This window comes from Eptesicus fuscus, chromosome 2, assembly GCF_027574615.1.
Source record: "Eptesicus fuscus isolate TK198812 chromosome 2, DD_ASM_mEF_20220401, whole genome shotgun sequence".
NCBI classification, from domain to species: Eukaryota; Metazoa; Chordata; class Mammalia; order Chiroptera; family Vespertilionidae; genus Eptesicus; species Eptesicus fuscus.
Window position 1 is genome coordinate 45,315,966 of NC_072474.1, and position 10,741 is coordinate 45,326,706.

Consider the following 10,741-nt stretch of genomic DNA (forward strand, 5'->3'; position numbering starts at 1 on the left):
TTCTCTCAGCGTCTCCATCCTGCTTTCTCATTCCAAGAAGCTTCCTCCACACCCAAATGAGTATCTGAAATTTCAGTGATTTTTTTCTATTTATTACCAAGTCTATTAAATGGAAAATAGGCAAGTGGATCCAATGTGTCAATACGGCCTAATGACACAGCCATTCTCATTTGCTTCTGATGGTACTGTCTGCATCAATTCAAGATGGCCTTGTCATTTTTTAGAGCTGAACAATGATCCTTAAAACTTAGAGATACAGGAGTACTTCCTGGTCCTCTCACCACTGCCAACTCTCTGCACGGACACTATACAACAAGCTCTGAGAGAAGGACCACTTTCTATCTTTTCTCTACTATTTCCCCAGGACCCCCCACAATGCCTGTCACATGAAATGTGTTCAGTGAAAATGCATTAAATATCTTAATGATCAGCCCTAACAACTGTCTGTCTGTGGCATCTAATTTTGAGAACTCAAAATCAAAACCAGACTCTAGCAACTCTTTACCCAGAATTTGCCATCTCATGCCTTCAGTACTTATTCAATTTTTATCTTAGGAATAACTCAAAGTGAATACTCGTAATAACCCTCAAAATACAGAAAACACTTTTATAAGATTTTTTTTCCAGATAAAGATAGTAAAACAGAAGAAAGTCAGATGACTTGTTTGCAATCAGGTGATTATTGTAGCACTAATTCTATGTTCACAAGAATTACTGCCAATAATAATATTGGTAATAATAACAATAACAATAATCTTTAGTCCTTCTCATTCAAAATTATATATATCCCATTATATATTAAATGCCATAATAGATAAGTATATATGTAAGAAGGCAGAAGAATCTAAGAAACTAGGTTTCTAATTTTGAGGCATTTAATAATAATAATAATAATAATAATAATAATACTCATAGAGATAGTGTATGCCAGCTACTCAGCTAAATCTAGACATTGCATAATATATAGATTTTTCTTTGAACACTTAAATTTATTGTTTGTCCTTCAAGTTTACATACTACTTGAGGATTCAAAACACACATATGACATAATATTTGCCAAAAAATACACAAATGACTATAAATAACTACAGCTCATATTACTACAACCAGCAGGAGAGTATGGCCAGAAGAAGATATAATTCTTCTTGGGAGTATTTTTTATAGTAAAGTGAATTTGAATCTCTGTGGGAAGCAGTGAAAGAATATATTTTTATAAAGATAGATAGAATACAAATAATTATGATAAAAAGATAAACATTTACTTTCTTTTTAAATAATCTTTTGTATTGAGATATAAGACATATAACATTGCATCAGTTTCAGGTGTGCATTGCAATGATTCAATATTTGTATATATTGTGAAATGACCACAGTCTAGTTAACATCTATTACCACACAAACTAAAATCTGTGGGTACAGATTTTTTTCTTGTGATGAGAACTTTTAAGATCTACTCTCTTAACTTTCAGATATATAATACAGTATTAACTATAGTCAAAGGCTGTCCATTACATTCTCATGACTTATTTTATAACTGAAAGTTTATACCTTTTGACCCCAAAACCTTTATTTCCTAATGTGTAATTCTAATAATATATAATATGTTTCTGGTTAGCTAATAGTAATAACAACAGCAAAATAATACCATCTTATTCTTATATTAGAGGCCTGGTGCATGAATTCATGCACCAGTGGGGTCCCTTGGCCTGGCCTGTGGGATCGAGCCAAAACCGGCTCTCTGACATCCCCTGAGGGGTCTCAGATTGAGAGAGGGCACGGGTCAGGCCAAGGGACTCCACCGGTACACAATTGGGGCCGTGGAGGGTCACGGGAGGTTGGCCAGCCAGGGAGGGGCCTCGGGAGGGCTCCAGGGTGTGTCCAGCCCGTCTCACTCAGTCCCAATCGGCCAGACTCCAGCAACAAGCTAACCTACCAGTCAGAGCACCTGCCCCCTGCTGGTCAGTGCACATCATAGCGAGCAGTTGAGCAGCCTTAGCATGTCATTAGCATATTACCCTTTGATTGGTTGAATGGATGACCGGATGACTGGACACTTAGCATATTGGGCCTTTATTATATAGGATCTGTTTAATATGCAAGAGTTCAAGAACACAATTTGATTTCATTTGTAGATTAATGGTTCTTAATGTGATAAGATCAGCTTTATAAAAATAAAAAGGAAGTGAAAGAATCCTTGTCATAAAAGCTTGAAAAAAGTGAAACATTTGAAACCTCAATATGTAATATATGTTAAAGTAACAGACACTCCACTGTGTTGCCCTGAATTCCTTTTAAATTGTTTATGAAATTGTTCGAGTTCCCATAACCTCTCCCCCACCCCTCCCAACCCCACTTCACCCAACTCCCACCACATACAAAATGCTCTTTGTGTGGAGAAGTAAGGTGTGGCTTCCATAATCATGAACAGAAATGTTTAGAACATTCACCAAGTGACTCCATCTTATGGGAGTTTATCTTAATTGACTTGTTCCAAGTTAGATCTTTGTCAGTGGGGATTCCTAGTGTTATTTTCTATTTCTGTCATTGTCAAAGATGATACTTCTACTTCTCCATTTTATTACTGTATCTTTCATGTTCAAGAATTTAAATTTTGTATTTTTTTAGAGAAAGTGAGTATGTTTGTTATATGGAAAGTGCTCAATTCATATAGATTCCTCTTGCCTACTTTCCTCCTTTTTAGAAAATCATGTTAAGATGATTGAACTGAAAAGAAAATTGGAGAAAAAGCAAGATAAAATATTCTAGGCAAAGAATAAAATGATTTTTTAAAGTATGGTGATTGGATGCAGACAGGAATCAAAGAAGCAACAGAGATGTGCATTTAAAACCATGTAAAATGCTATCAAAGCTTCAGTAATAATCAGGAGCTAATGGATTTGAGTGACAGTATAAACTACAAGTCATAGATTTCTGCATTTGTCTGTGCTAAGTCTTAGCATTTTTGTATATTTTACACTATATAGGGGAAAGAAATGCAATCTTTTAAAAGAACATCTCCTGAATTTACCAAATAACAAAAAAAAATTTTTAAAGTAATTGTCTAGCTATTTCCTCTGTGAGAGATAATGGATAAGAAGAGCCTTGTGATGGAACAAAGAAAGCCATCGTTAGAGAGAGGTGAAAAAAGTAGCTCCAAGCCAGAAAGAGAAAATAGTGAATGAAAAGGTCCATCCAAGGAATAGACCAGATTTACATTAGGGAACATCTGTTTTGATGCAAATATTCTACCTTTAAGTCAACACCTCTTTTGGTATTTTGGATTAATTTAATACTCTTTTGTGTCTTTATAGGTGCTAAAAACAAATGTGTCACCAACATACTTGCTAGTGTGTAGTTTCATGTTAGAATGGAATAGAAATAAACTGAAAAATTACATTTTGCTTCTGGGCTGTATGGTCCCCAGTAACATAATGTTTTATTCTTGATTCTATATATTTACTGAAGTTTACAGAAGTATCCTATATAATAAAGAGGCAATATGCAAATTCACCATCACTCCAGCACACAAGATGGCTGCCTCCAGGTGGAAACAAGATGGCCACTACAAGATGGCCTGCAGGGGAGGGCAGTTAGGAGTGACTGGGCCAGAAGGGGAGGGCAGTTGGGAGTATCAGGCCTGCAGGGGAGGGCAGTTGGGGGGATCAGGCCTGCAGGGGAGGGCAGTTGGGGGCAATCAGGTCAGTAGGGGAGGGCAGTTGGGGGCAACCAGGTCTGCAGGGGAGGGCAGTTGGAGGCAACCAGGCCGGCAGGGGAGAGAAGTTAGGGGCGAACATGCTGGCAAGGGAGGGAAGTTAGGGGTGACTGGGCCTGCAGGGGAGGGCAGTTGGGGGCGATTGGGCCTAAATGAGCAGTCGGACATCCCTCAAGGGGACCCAAATTGGAGAGGGTGCAGGCTGGGCTGAGGGACACCTTCCCCCACCCCCCTACCTCCCATGCACGAATTTCGTGCACTAGGCCTCTGGTAAAAAATAAAGACACAGAATCCTTTCTAATGTTAGGATAATTTTTATTTCAGACTAGAGGCCTGGTGCATGAAATTCATGCATGGGTGGGGTCCCTAGGCCTGGCTGGCGATCAGTGCCTATTGGGGCTGTGTTGCCCAGTCCTGATCGGGGCTGAGCTGGCTGGAGCCTGCTGGCTGCAGGGCCTACTAGCAGGACAGTCCTGACAGATGGGGCCTGCTGGACAGGGCTAGGGACCATGAGAAATTTGCCAGCCAGGGGGAGGGACTAGTGGAGGTTGGCTGGCTGTGAGAAGTTGGCTATGGGAGTGCACTGACCACCAGGGGGCAGCTACTGCATTGAGCGTCTGCCCCCTCGTGGTCAGTGTGCATCAGAGCGACTGGTTGACCAGTCGTTCCGGGTGTTCTGGTTGTTCGGTCGTAATGGTCACTTAAGCTTTTCTATATAGAGACTAGAGGCCCAGTGCATGAAATTCGTGCACTGGTGGGAGGTGGGGGTGGGGAGTCCCTCAGCCCAGCCTGCACCCTCTCCAATCTGGGACCACTAGGGGATGTCCGACTGCCAGTTTAGGCCCAATCCCTGTCTGCTTCTGCGGGCCAGCCTGATCACCCCCTAACAACTCCCCTGCCAGCCTGATTGATGTCTAACTGCTCCTCTGCTGGCCTGATTGCCCCCAACTGCCCTTCCCTGCAGGCCTGGTCCCCCCCCCCAACTACCCTCCCCTGCTGGCCTGGTTGCTTCTAACTGCCTTCCCTTGCAGGCACAGTTGCCCTGAACTGTCCTCCCCTGCCACCCTGGTCACCCCCAACTGCCCTCCCCTGCTGGCCTGGTCACCCCCAACTGCCCACCCCTGCTGGCCTGATTGCCCACAACTACCCTCCCCTGCCAGCCATCTTGTGGTGGTCATCTTTATTATATAGGATATGTAGCATATTTAATAAGTTTAAATTCTCTAGCTATTCTATCCATTATACTATATTTCTTTAAATTTAAGCATGCTTGGCAAGATGACCCCTTTAATTGTATTAGTAATAGTTACTAATTAGTAATTATTAGCAACTTAACAGTTAATATTGAAGTTGTTTAATAAAACAAACACAGAAAATAGATATTGAATACATACTTGTTCCTCCCCTAAATTAGATTAAAAACAAAGTAACACCAAGCATTCAGTCATATTTGCATTAAGCATTTCCTCCCCCTGCCCACCAAAAAAAAAAAAAAAAAAAAAAGTAAGATGGCAAACTTTAACCAAAACTTAAAATATAATCTTTATATTTGGGGAGATTTAGAATCTGAGAGCAAGATTTCTGTCCATTTTAGAGTGGAGCCTGGTTATTCTCAACAGTCAAAAAACTTTACAGTAAGATTTCACACGTTTGGTGATGGATGGGTAGAGGTAACCTGAATTCATTAAAATTAATTCATTCAAAAAATATTCCATGAGCATTTTCTAAGTTCCAGACTTTGTGCTAATTCTGGATGATGGGATGACAAACAAAGCCAAATTTTACCCCTGCCCGCTTGGAGCTTGCAGTCTTGAAGGAAAGACAGCATTAGTTTATTACCAAACTTGTGTGAGCCCTGGCTGGTGTGGCTCAGTTGGTTGAGTGTCATCCCATGTACCAAAAGTATGCCTGTTTCATTCTGGGTCAGGGCACATGCCTAGGTTGTGGGCTCGATCCCCAGTAGGCAGCAGGAGGCAGCTGATTGATGTTTAGTTTTCACATTGATGTTTCTCTCACTCTCTCCCTCTACTTCCTCTCTCTCATAAAAAAATAATAAAAACAAGACAAAAAAAAACAACAAATATGTATAGTCTCAACTGCAAGAAGCACTCTGAGGGTGAGATACTGGGAAAGCTCATATGAAGAGATTTGAAATATTTGGGGTTTTACTGAAAGCTTCCTCAAGGTAGATGCCTAACTGAGATCTGCAAGTTGAGTAAGCAAATGGATGAGCAGGGGAGACAGGAGAGAGAGAGAGAGAGTGTGCACAATGAATTGGAGACCAACATCACATGGGAGGGAGAAGAAACTGGGAAGGTCAGTATGAAGCCCACCATACAGGGCTCTGTAGGCCATACCAAAAATTCATCTTTATCTTAGGAACAGTGGGAAGCCATTGAAAGGTATGAATCAAGTAGGTGACTTAACTGAACTTTCGCCTTGGATTTTGAAAGACCTCTGGCTGCCTTGTGGAGAATTGGTTGGAGCTGGTGAAGATTTAGGTTAGCGCATGGTAGTCCCAACAAGAAAGTACTGGGACAGTTTAGGAAAAAGGCATAAATCACCTATACCTGCTTGGTGGTAGGCATGTAAGAAGGAAAGGGAATAAAGTAATCTGTAGAAAATAAAATTGACATGGCCTGATAGTAGAGTAAAGGTACAGGACCTCTCTCTCTCTTTCTTTTTCTCTCTCTCTCTCTCTTTCTGTCTCTCTCCATATATATATAATATTTTGGGTTTCCCAGTGCATATAAAACTTATGTTTATACTATACTATAGTTATTAAATGTGCAGTAGCATTATGTCTAAAAACAATTTACATACCTTAATTTAAAACTACTTTATTGCTAAAAATGCTGGCCATTATATGAGCCTTTAGTGAATTGTAATCTTTTTCCTGGTGCAGAGTCTTTTGATTTAAAGTGAGAGACATGGGACTCTTTCTATTACCTAAACACTTAGAAGCCTAATTTTAATAGCATTGTGTCTCATGGAATAGAGAGGCTGAAGGAGTGGGAAAGAGACAGGGGAAGTGCTAGTCAGTGGAACAGTCAGAACACACACAACATTTATCAATTAAGTTCATCATGTTATATGGACACAATTTGCGGTGCCTCAAAACAATCCTATATAATAAAAGTGTAATATGCAAATTGACTGAACGGCGGAACTACTGGTCAGTGGGGCAAGGGGCCAGTGAGCAGGTGGCACCAGGCCAGCCAAGGTGTGTGCCAGCGGGTAGAGGGACGGGATGGTGATGGGGGGGCAGCAGTAACCAGTGGTGGTGGAGGGAAAATGGGGGGGGCAGGTCCACCAGGTTGCCTCCTGCAGAAGGAGGCCGGCAGCAGCAGCAGCGGGGTGATGGGGGTGGCACCATCCCTTGATCAGCCTGCCCCGGTTGCCTCCCACAGAGGGAGGCCAGACTGCGGCTTAGGCCTAAGCCATCAGTAGGATATCCCCTGGGGGCTCCTGGACTGTGAGAGGGTGCAGGCTGGATTGAGGGACCCTCCCCCCTCGAGAGTGCATGAGTTTTTGTGCACTGGGCCTCTAGTTACAATAATAATATCAAAGATCACTGGTTACACCACCTTAACAAATCCTATCTAATAATAGACAAATATGCAAATTGACCATACCTCCGACACACCCACAAGCCATGCCCACAAGCCACACCCACCATCCAATCAGGGCAAGTATGTAAATTAACCCAAACCAAGATGGCTACAGCCACAGAGAGCAAGGTTTCCTAGGTAACAGAGGAAGCCAAGCCTTCCGCCTGCCCTAGCCAGGCCTAAGCCTCCACTCAAGCTACAAAGTTTCAATTATAGAAGGTAAACAAATTCAAACAAATGGCGGCAGAATGGAGCTTGAGAGAGCAGGCCAGGGTTGCCACCGGCAACAGGGGAAGCAAAACTTTCCACACACCCTGGCCAGGCCCACCCGCTTAAGGCAACAAAGTTTCAATTATAACCCCAACACAAATGGCTGCCGGCCTTGGAGGGAGCCCCAGGCTTGGCTCCGCTCCAGGTTACAAAGTTTCAATTGTAGAAGGAAAATAAATTCCAGATACCAGGGCCTCCGCTTGGGTTGCCAGGGAGCGTGGCCGGCCTGCAAACCACCACAGGCCCCTCGCTCAGGCCGCCCCACACCCCAAGGGAACCCCCACCTGATCAGGGACACTCTTCAGGGCAAACCAGCTGGCCCCCACCCCTGTACCAGGCCTCTATCCTATCTAATAAAAGAGTAATATGCATATTGATCATCACTGCAACACACAATATAGCTGCCCCCATGTGGTCAAAGATCCTGCCCCCATGTGGACACAAGATGGCCAGCAGGAGAGGGCAGTTGGGAGGCACCCGGCCTGCAAGGGAGGGCAGTTGGAGGTGATCAACCCTGCAGGAGAGGGCAATTAGGGGTGACCAGGCCGGCAGAGGAGGGAAGTTGGGGGCAAACAGGCTGGCAGGCAGAAGCGGTTAGGGGCAATCAGGAAGGCAGGCAGGCAAGCAGTTGGGAGCCAACAGTCCTGGATTGTGAGAAGGATGTCTGACTGCCCTCAAGGGGTCCAATATTGGAGAGGGTAGAGGCTGGGCTGAGGGACAACCCCCCTCTGTGCACGAATTTTGTGCACTGGGCCTCTAGTATAATAATAATGAAAAAGTTTCAAATACTGCATGAATTACCAACATGTGACACAATGACAGGAAGTAAGCAAATGCTGTTGGAAAAACACTTGATCAACATAAGGTTTCCACAGCCTCCATTTATTTAGAAAATGCAATATCTGCAAGGTGCAATAAAGTGAAATATAATAAAATGAGGTATGCCTCTGTGTGTGTGTGTGTGTGTGTGTGTGTGTGTATTTCAAAGTAATCTTTATAAAATTCTCAAGTGTAGCAATTTTTATGATTAATATTTTAAAACAAATTTGCATTCTTTTTCTTTTTTAATCATTACCCAAGGATGTTTGTTGATTTCAGAAAAAGGATGGGAGATTTTAGAGACTGGAAAGAAGAAACATACAGATATGAATTAGTTGTGCCCTGGCTGGGAATCAAACCAGCAACCTTTTGGTGTTGGGACAACACTCTAACCAACTGAGCCACCCGGCCAGGGCAACGTATTTTCATTCTTATTTCCCCTACTAGGCATGAATGTCAGGATTTTTATGTAAACAGAGAATATGGGATGGTTGAATGAAAATGGGAAGGGAAGTTTTCTCTTTATTGAAATAATTTTGACCATCAGTTAAAGATGATTATAGCACATGTATGACACTTTTTAAAAACTAAATTACGTCAATCTTCCCAAAACCTTTAATCAAAGAAGCCACTTAAATAATGACTAAATTATAATAATATATTGCAATTAAAGTGACAATAAAGAATAATTGAAAGTGAAGAATGATGAATAATGCTTAATTGTCGTTATTCAGGTGAACCATCAATGACTTGGGATCAGCCTGAAGAATACTATTGGAAAAGTGACTGGGTTCAGGAATCAAGGCTTAAAGCTACAGGATTTCTTTTAGTTATTGATTTTTTTTCTATCATAATCATACCATTCTTTTTGATGGATTTTTCAACTTTTATAACTCTAACTTGTGTAATAGTTTTAAAAAAGCATATTTTATAATTAAAATTTCTACATGCTTTTCACACTCTCTCATGTTTTATTCAACTAGCAGTTAAGTAAGTATCCTATAAAATATAACTTTAATAGCCTAGTTACCTTTTGGTGTCTGCCACTGAACATTTTATCTAAGAGGGGAAAGTTTTGGATATTTATATGTCTGTAGTATGGGTATATTATTTATTGACTAATTGGCAATGGGTTCTATCTATAGGAGGCAGCCAATGAGTATGAATCAAACATTTAGAACTTTGGATAACATTTGGATATGAATGAAATTTCCTTTTGGAAATAATAAGCTATGGAAATGCCATGTGTTTTAAAGAATAAATAAGTTGCCACACAGCACACAGACATACTAAGAATTGATGGAATGATCATTAGGACTTTGGTTGACTAAGCTGGCCAGGTCCTGTCCCCACCCTGCTAAGGGTTCCAGTAGTTTTACATGGTGTTCCCTAACATCTGTCACTGAGCTTCTGAGACTGAAATGAAGCCCAGCTACTGTGCACTACTGCATTACCTCAACCTGCTCAGAGCAGAAGGAACATTTAAAAACCTATTACAAGAGCTCTCACACTCAGCCTTTCATCTTCCACATCTTTTTTTCTTTTTAAATTATATGTCTGCCGTTGAAAATGAAATACAGGAAATCTCATGGCAACCTAGAGAGGTTCTGAGAAATATTTAACTTTGACTTTAAGCCTATCCAATATTCCTTATAATACAAATAGGCATGTTAATGGATGTTTTTTATGCTAAATGATAAATACAGCATGGAATGTCTTTCCATATGTTACCATTAAGGTATTTTTTTGAACAAATATGAAATGTAAGTGTCACGGATATGGACTTTTAAAAATGGTTGCTGTTGTGACTCACAGTCATTTTAGCTTAGGCTTCCTATTTGTGTTATCTTTCCGACAGCAATGAGCTAATTTCTACTTTTCTTTCCTTGTTGAAAGGATTACTCATACTCCTTCCCCACTCCTGTGTGGTCTTGTTTCTGATTAAGATAATCTATATTATAATCCCTTTGACTCCTTTGAAATTGTATTTTATAAACAAATGCTATCAACCATTTTTTTTTTTTCTCAGTTAACTCCATATATTGATGTTTGGTTCAGATTTTACCACCTTTATGAACCATTTTTTTTTTCTAATTCTGCCTTTATTTTGAAATAGCTCTTGAATCCAAGAAGAGAAACATTTATTCAAGACTGCTTATAACACAATTTGTGTTTTCTTTTAAAATTCATAATGAAACTTTATAAATTTACTCTCATTTTATTTTCTTAAAGTGGCAGTTGTAATTGTCTTTATTTTATAGTTGAAGAAACCAGGGTTTAGAAAAATTAAGTAAGTAATTTGCCCATGGTAATATTTTTGGAAAATAAA